Raw genomic sequence first — 8,920 nt, forward strand, 5'->3', positions numbered from 1 at the left:
ATATATGATCTCATATGAATAATTAACTATTCATTGATACAATAGACAATAAAGCATATCATATGAACAACATAAGAGTTATCAGATGTTTGTAAATCAAGCAATCCATTTTTTTATTTGTTTGAAAAAATACTAGTATATTGATATTACAAGTTACATATTTCTTTTGTATTTGGTGAACTGTTGAATTGATTTCTTATTTACAGTAAAATATATAAATGTAAAAATCTCAATCACAGTACCTTTGGGGGGGGGGGGGGGGGGTGCATCCGTAGTATTTCCCGCCCGCTTTTTTTCCAGATATTACTATTAACCATTGTGATTGAAATTTCATTTTAAAAAAGGCAGGTTCATACAGGTTCCCACTTTTTGTTGAGTATAGTTAAATAAGGCTGTACTAGTAAGATTATCTATAGGTAACGTATTTTAAAATTTAAAAAATGGGACCCAACCTCAACCCCCCCCCCCCCCCCCCCCCCCCGAAATAGACCTCCAACTTAATATGGTTTTCGATATGTGAATTGTATAAGGAATTTGAAGAAAAATTATGACCTCAAATCCAAACCTAGAAATTATATAGGAGAAAAAAAAAGATCTACTTTGTCACGGTTAGTCTTGCAATTTTTTTTTACTGTAGCAAATACGAATGTTGTTACTAGCGAGTTTTAACAACAGTTTTTCCGAGTGTTTTTTTTCCCGGTGAAACATGAATGCGAGGCAGATCATCGCAAAGTTTTCTTCACTTTGAATGAAAGAAAAATATGGCAGAAAAAATATGAATTTCCTTGAGTAAAAATAAATTTCACTGGTGTAATATGCAATTTTGTGAGGTAATATGCAGACATCTTTTTTACATTCAATAATGATTTTTAAAAGTAATGAGAAATACTGTAGACGGAGTTATTCCAAGTCTTGGAATTACCCAGAGACCAAAGAAAGACAACTGCGTTTACAAACGTTATCTTAAAGTGGTCTGATCCTCAGGTCCTGAAAATCAAGAGTTGGGTAATTGAAAAGGCTCAAAAAAATGTTTCTTCAATCAAATGATATTTTCAAGAGTTATCCTTCCTATCTTTAATATGCTCAACCAGAGCTTGGACTCCCACTTGTGGACAGTCTGTCGTATAGTAGCAGTAGATGATGGGACGAGGTAAGATCCCTCCTAATGGGTACCGTGAGTCCCGGCCACGGGAGTAAACAGTCGATTCCTCGGACAAGTGGTGGCGTCCAAAAACTGAATGAAAAATTCTCTGTGATAGAAAGCAAACAGACCAACAAACAAAAGTATACTTTTATTTAGGTGTGAAACTGAAAACACTCTCGGATAATGTGTTGGATCTCCATACATTTTAACTGCATCTTTAAGAGCTCTTTTGAACAAAGGATTAAGCCACAATGTTAAATAACTCCATACAATTTTAACTGCATCTTTAAGAGCTCTTTTGAACAAAGGATTAAGCCACAATGTTACATACATTGATTTTGAACTCAAATTTCATTTTTTATAAAACTGAAACAGAACTTGATTGTTTACTTTTAATTTTACTTTAAGTTTGTCTAAATAACGACAGGACATTCCGTATCAGTGTAAATTGAACATGGATCTAAAATTTGTTGTCTTTTCTTTCCATTCGATAGTTAGAACAGTCGACATGCACTATCCTATGAAAAATGTATTAACAGTGTAAATTTTAGAAAAAAGAGACATCCATTAAGTTTCATTTTGGTTTGTTTGAGGAGAGCTGATGTTTTTGTCTATATTTCTGGTCTTCTCTGCAATATTATATTGATGGTTAAAATCTATACTGCTTAAAATTATATTCATACTTGTATTTTATGTTTCGTGTAGTACATTTTTTTTCTAAAGTATGCTTTTTTGATTTTTTAACCGATATTTTTTTTCAAGTTAACTTTCTCATGTACCTGTATTTGTACTTTGTATCTCCTAATTTAATGCTACAAGATTTATCTCTAAAGTAAACTAGAGATAACATTTAGAAATAAAATGATCTGACAATTATAGAATTTAACAATAACACACTGTTGATATACAGAGCTTAATCTATTTTTTAAAAAAATTACGTTAAAAAAATACTTTAAGGTAAGTTGCATTTATTCTCTGGACAGTTGAACAAAAGCTAGAAATGCTGCAGAGAATATTAATCTCTAACGAAGATGATTGTTTTGAGAAAGATAGAACTGAAGTTCTACAGACATATCTACTTCTTCTTTACTTTGACCTTATGTGGGGATGGATTATTTGTTTCCGTCGATGTTCTGAAGCTGAATTTGACAATGAAGTTCATCGTTGTAGCTTTTCTCCAGTTGTTCTAAAATTGACAAAACACTTTTAATGTTGATCCTGAAAAATCCGTGAAAGGGATTATCAATGTCCGCCACGATGTAACATGACATGGAAATGGACAAACACGTGACGAAACTCATGCACATTTCCATCCGATAGGAGTCGCACTTCACCATCAGAATACCAAGGAACGAAGAGTAACCAAGAATCTCCAGGAACGCCCACCTGCACAAATAATAAAATATACAAAAACAAATTTGAGACGATACAAACTTAATGATAAAGTTTTACAGGTTTAAATGCAAATGCATGCCCTATGTACCGACAATTCCATATACAAGACAAACTGTTGACAAACAAGTTGATGAAACAGGAATATATCAGCAACCTCGCTTAAAGTGAACATTTCACGTATTCCATGGTCAATACGATGACCCTGTCAGCAAATTCAATCTATGATTAAGTCATGGTGATCGACCTTCTTCATACAAATTATTAGCTTATTATGAATTTTACACTCTGAATTGTCTACAGATCTACAGACGTAACACACTCACTGGGTCTGGCCGGTCGACATACTCCTCCGTGGCACCTGATCTCGCATCTTTTATGGGTCAGTGTTTGCTCTGCTTTCTATTAATTTGTATTGTTTCAATGGACTTCAATATTCCATGCAAGTCTTTGCAGTACAAACTGTTAATACTTGCTATACATCATGTAAGTCTTTGTCATGCTCTCTCAAAGCACTAACTGTAGACACTAGACACAAGTGTTTGTTGGATTTGTTGTACTTACTGTAGATATGTAAGTGTTTAATGTGCTCTCTCTAAAAACCTACTGTAAAAATTGTATATAAGCTTGTTGTCTCTCGAAGTATTCACTGTAGTTTGTGTATCTTGGTTATTTAAGCTTGTTGTTTTCTCTCTAAGTACTCACTGTAGTGGGTGTATCTTGGCTATGTAAGCTTGTTGTCTCTCTAAGTACTCACTGTAGTGTCTGTATCTTGGTTATTTAAGCTTGTTGTTTTCTCTAAGTACTCACTGTAGTGGGTGTATCTTGGATATGTAAGCTTGTTGTTTTCTCTCTAAGTACTCACTGTAGTGGGTGTATCTTGGTTATTTAAGCTTGTTGTTTTCTCTCTAAGTACTCACTGTAGTGGGTGTATCTTGGTTATTTAAGCTTGTTGTTTTCTCTCTAAGTACTCACTGTAGTGGGTGTATCTTGGCTATGTAAGCTTGTTGTCGTCTCTCTAAGTACTCACTGTAGTGTGTGTATCTTGGCTATGTAAGCTTGTTGTCTCTCTAAGTACTCACTGTAGTGGGTATATCTTGGCAATGTAAGCTTGTTGTCTCTCTAAGTACTCACTGTAGTGGGTATATCTTGGCAATGTAAGCTTGTTGTTGTCTCTCTAAGTACTCACTGTAGTGGGTGTATCTTGGCTATGTAAGCTTGTTGTTTTCTCTCTAATTACTCACTGTAGTGGGTTTATCTTGGCTATGTAAGCTTGTTGTTTTCTCTCTAATTACTCACTGTAGTGGGTTTATCTTGGCTATGTAAGCTTGTTGTTTTCTCTCTAATTACTCACTGTAGTGGGTGTATCTTGGCTATGTAAGCTTGTTGTTTTCTCTCTAATTACTCAATGTAGTGGGTGTATCTTGGCTATGTAAGCTTGTTGTTTTCTCTCTAATTACTCACTGTAGTGGGTGTATCTTGGCTATGTAAGCTTGTTGTTGTCTCTATAAGTACTCACTGTAGTAGGTGTATCTTGACTATGTAAGCTTGTCGTCTCTCTAAGTACTCACTGTAGTGTGTGTATCTTGACTATGTAAGCTTGTTGTTGTCTCTCTAAGTACTCACTGTAGTGGGTGTATCTTGGCTACGAAAGCTTGTTGTTGTCTCTCTAAGTACTCACTGTAGTGGGTGTATCTTGTCTATGTAAGCTTGTTGTCTCTCTAAGTACTGACTGTAGTTTGTCTATCTTGGCTATGTAAGCTTGTTGTTGTCTCTCTAAGTACTCACTGTAGTGGGTGTATCTTGGCTATGTAAGCTTGTTGTCTCTCTAAGTACTCACTGTAGTGTGTGTATCTTGGCTATGTAAGCTTGTTGTCTCTCTTAGTACTCATTGTAGTGGGTGTATCTTGGCTATCTTGTCTCTCTAAGTACTCACTGTAGTGGGAGTATCTTGGCTACCTAAGCTTGTTGTCATCTCTCTAAGTACTCACTGCAGTGTGTGTATGTTGGCTATGTAAGCTTGTTGCCTCTCTAAGTACTAATTGTAGTGAGTGTATCTCGGCTATGTAAGCTTGTTTTCTCTAAGTACTCACTGTAGTGTGTGTATCTTGGCTATGTAAGCTTAATGTATCTCTCTAAGCTCACTGTAGTGGGTTTATCTTGGCTATCTAAGCCTGTTGCTGTCTCTCTAAGTACTCACTGTAGTGGGTGTATCTTGGCTATGTAAGCTTGTTGCTGTCTCTCTAAGTACTCACTGTAGTGTGTGTATCTTGGCTATGTAAGCTTAATGTCGTCTCTCTAAGTACTCACTGTAGTGTGTGTATCTTGGCTATCTAAGCCTGTTGCTGTCTCTCTAAGTACTCACTGTAGTGGGTGTATCTTGGCTATGTAAGCTTGTTGTCTCTCTAAGTATTCACTGTAGTGTGTGTATCTTGTCTATGTAAGCTTGTTGTCTCTCTAAGTACTCACTGTAGTGGGTGTATCTTGGCTATGTAAGCTTGTTGTCTCTCTAAGTACTCACTGTAGTGGGTGTATCTTGGCTACGTAAGCTTGTTGTTGTCTCTCTAAGTACTCACTGTAGTGGTGTGTCTATTTAAGCTTGTTGCTTTAAAGCTCACTGTTGTTGTCTCTAGCTTGTTGTCTCTCTAAGTACTCACTGTAGTGGGTGTATCTTGGTTATGTAAGCTTGTTGTCTCTCTAAGTACTGACTGTAGTTTGTCTATCTTGGCTATGTAAGCTTGTTGTTGTCTCTCTAAGTACTCACTGTAGTGGGTGTATCTTGTCTATTTAAGCTTGTTGTTGTCTCTCTAAGTACTCATTGTAGTGGATGTATCTTGTCTATGTAAGCTTGTTGTTGTCTCTCTAAGTACTCACTGTAGTGGGTGTATCTTGGCTATTTAAGCTTGTTGTTGTCTCTCTAAGTACTCACTGTAGTGGGTGTATCTTGGCTATGTAAGCTTGTTGTCTCTCTAAGTACTCACTGTAGTGTGTGTAGTGGATGTATCTGTAGTGGTGAATCTTGACTATGTAAGCTTGTTGTTGTCTCTCTAAGTACTCACTGTAGTGGGTGTATCTTGTCTATTTAAGCTTGTTGTCGTCTCTCTAAGTACTCACTGTAGTGGGTGTATCTTGGATATGTAAGCTTGTTGTCTCTCTAAGTACTCACTGTACAGTGGTATATCTTGTCTATTTTTAAGCTTTGTTGTCATCTCTCTAGTTACTCACTGTAGTGGGTGTCATTTGGATATGTAAGCTTGTTATTCTCTCAGGTCTCACGCTGTCATGGGTTTTATCTTGGATATGTAAGCTTGTTGTTTTCTTAAGTACTCACTGTAGTGGGTTTATCTTGGATATGTAAGCTTGTTGTTTTTCTTTAAGTATTCACTGTAGTGGGTGTGTCTCTTGGATATGTTCGTTTCTTGTTGTTTCTCTTAAGTACTCACTGAGTGTGTGTATTTTAAAGCTTGTTGTTTTCTCTCTAAGACTCACTGTAGTGGGTGTATCTTGGCTATGTGCTTTTGTTTTCTCTCTGACCACTGTGTGGGTGTTTTGGATATGAAAGTTGTTGTCTTTTAAGACTCACTGTAGTGGGTGTATCTTGGCTATGTAAGCTTGTTTTTTTTAAATACTCACTGTAGTGGGTGTATCTTTAAGTACCCGTAGTGGGTGTTCGGGGGGAGGGCCCTCTTTTCTCCACCTTTTCATCCCCACTTTTTGATGATTTTGTTAATTATTGCTGTGTCCACTTTATGCCTCTGTACTGGAGCCTCGCGAAGACAATCCGGTTTCCCCAAATGGCCCCTAAACAGTAAAAATGTCAATATTTCTATAGAAACTGCCCTCTGTAGACTGTTTCGGCCCTTTCAAAGGTTTTGCTAAAGTCTTATCTATATCTAAAATACACATAAATGTATGAGCGATAGTTTTAAATTTGAAATGTTTTGCAGTAGAAATGATATGCCACCATAAGAAAACTGAATTTCGTATAGCATTTAAGAGCTCAAAAATTCACCCACCCATACCAAAATAATTATCTAGTGAAAATCAATTATTTCATTATTAAAAATTTTTTTAAAAACTACTAATGTTTTTTCGATTTTCTTTGTGGTATATTTTGTTTGAGGGTAAATACAGTGATCACGTTATAAATGCAATAAAAAAGATTTCCACGATCAAAGTAGATTTTCTTGTTGTTAATGAAAACCTAGTAATTAAAAAATGACTAAGTACCGTTCTTGTTATTTTTAAGTTCAGTCATCTCCGTTAAACGGACTACCGCCATTATTTCCTCTTTCAGAGTTCATCTTCATCCGGGGGGTCGATTTCAAACACGACAATTTTGTTGTTAAATTCATTAGAGCTCCTTTTGAAAAAACATTGTTTAATCTTGCTGTAATATCAATTTGTTTTTGAAGGACTTGTTAAAGGCAAACCCAAACGACACTGCATACACCAGCCTGCAGGGGCCAAAAAAACAAGCGATAGCTTCATTGATGGCTGGTTGTGTTCGATTAGGCCACAAAAAGTTTGCAATTGGTTTATATGCAGTCATTATCATTGGACAAAAATTAAAGACGTCACTGCTGGTATTGCAATTTTGAACAAAAAGCGGGTTTTTACATTGAGTTCCAAATTTACAATTTGTAAAAACCCTTCAGGTCAGCAACAGGACTGTTTTTTCCTTGGTTTGACGCAGACTGGTGAAGCTTGTAAGGCCTGACTTCGGGGAGAGGGACCAACACCCAACAAAAAATTTTGCCTAAATGTCGCAGGATTGTGATGTCATCGCCAAAGAGTTAAAGCTGAAAAATAATGGGTTTTTTAAAAAAAAATAGTAATTTACGGGCAAGCACTTTGAAAAAATTACGCACTTTTAAAAAAATTTTTCAAAATGCGTTAAAGGGGGAAATAAGCACTTTAAAATTTTTTTTAAAGTGCGTTGAGGCATGTACATCAAAATTTTTTCCCCTGGGGAAATTTAACGCACTTTGAAAAAAATATGACAAACAAAAATTCTAGACTTTGAATTTAGTAATTGAGAGAATTAATTTTTAATAATTTATCTTTCGAAAACTTTTTAAATTTTCGTGAATTGATTTAACCTATAGAACGGAGAAGACGAGTAGAAGGTCCTCAGCCCAAAATTTTTTTTCCCCCCCCCTTAAAAGGGGGGGGTATTAATTTGGGCTGTTTGTCCTCTGCCGTCATTCTGCTGTCTGTAACGCTTTCGTTTCCACACGATATCTCGAGAACCCTTTGAGCTTTTGCAATGAAATTTTACATAACAACTGCCTGTGGCCTAAGGAAGACCCCTATTTATTTTGAGGTGAAAAGGTCAAAGTTCAAAGGGGGTAAATTTTTTTTCTGTGTGTAAAACCCTTTCCCATCCGGGAATTTCAAGGGATTTTTAGAGTTTGGAACGTAATTTTATACCCAAAAATCCCTAGGACCTCTCTACCCCTCCAAAGTGTCCCGCTCCCTTTGTTTTTTTAGTATTAATTGTTTAAAGTAGCATTTTTAGCACAGGGGCCATGAGGGTTTTACGCATAAAGCAGGTTCTCCCGGGCTTTTTATTCTTATTACGGGGGAACTATTTTTAAAAAGGTTAAATTGACACCATGATTGGTAAAATTTTACAAATAACGTGAATATATAAATACAATATGGACTTCAACTTTGCAATTTAAATTTTGAAGGAAAGATAGTAGTTCCATGGTCCAGTTAGTATTTCGCTTCACATGAGAGAGGTCACGGGCTCAAATCCCAAGATATTTTCTTTTTTTTTTGAAATGCTTTTTTTTTTACAAAAATAGTATTCAGCATGTGAAATGAAAAAAGTATTGAGGTCTGACTTGTACAAATTAAAATATCATTACCTGTGATAAAATTCCATATAAAAAGAATCTTCTATTATACAATTAATAAAGAATAAGCAATCAAATCTTTATATGCATATTGACATACATGTATTTTATTTGCTTCAATACATGCATACATTTAATAATTCTACAAATTCAGTCAGGGGGATCCCTTTTTCCCTAAGCGGGGGGAAAAATTCTCTAAAAGCTTTTTTACAAGCCATTAACAAATTTAAGTTGACCCAACCCCCACCCCCCCACCCTTAAAGTAAGCCCCAATTTTTAATGTCTTTTTTGTAACTACATGTATATCTTTGTAAAACATTTGTGTGAAATCCCGGTACCAATGTATGCTACACCAAAAAGATTTGCTAACTAGTATGACGTTGAAATATTAATGGGGATATTAACCCTTTTTAAAAAAATTTTATTTTTTCAAAGTGCTTATTTCCCAAATTTAACGCACTTTGAAAAAAATTTGAAAGTGCGTAATTTTTCAAAGTGCGTTGTAACACTGCACTTTTTT

At 35.6% G+C, this 8,920-nt stretch overlaps 1 pseudogene; it reads right to left on the reverse strand.

Annotated features, from left to right (window-relative positions):
- Positions 1 to 6,237: 6,237 nt before the first annotated feature.
- On the reverse strand, positions 6,238 to 7,188 carry LOC134281116 (uncharacterized; annotated as a pseudogene).
- Positions 7,189 to 8,920: the final 1,732 nt, after the last annotated feature.

This window comes from Saccostrea cucullata, unplaced genomic scaffold (genome assembly GCF_032062105.1).
Source record: "Saccostrea cucullata isolate Sc308-1 unplaced genomic scaffold, CSIRO_AGI_Scuc_v1 ctg5326, whole genome shotgun sequence".
NCBI classification, from domain to species: Eukaryota; Metazoa; Mollusca; class Bivalvia; order Ostreida; family Ostreidae; genus Saccostrea; species Saccostrea cuccullata.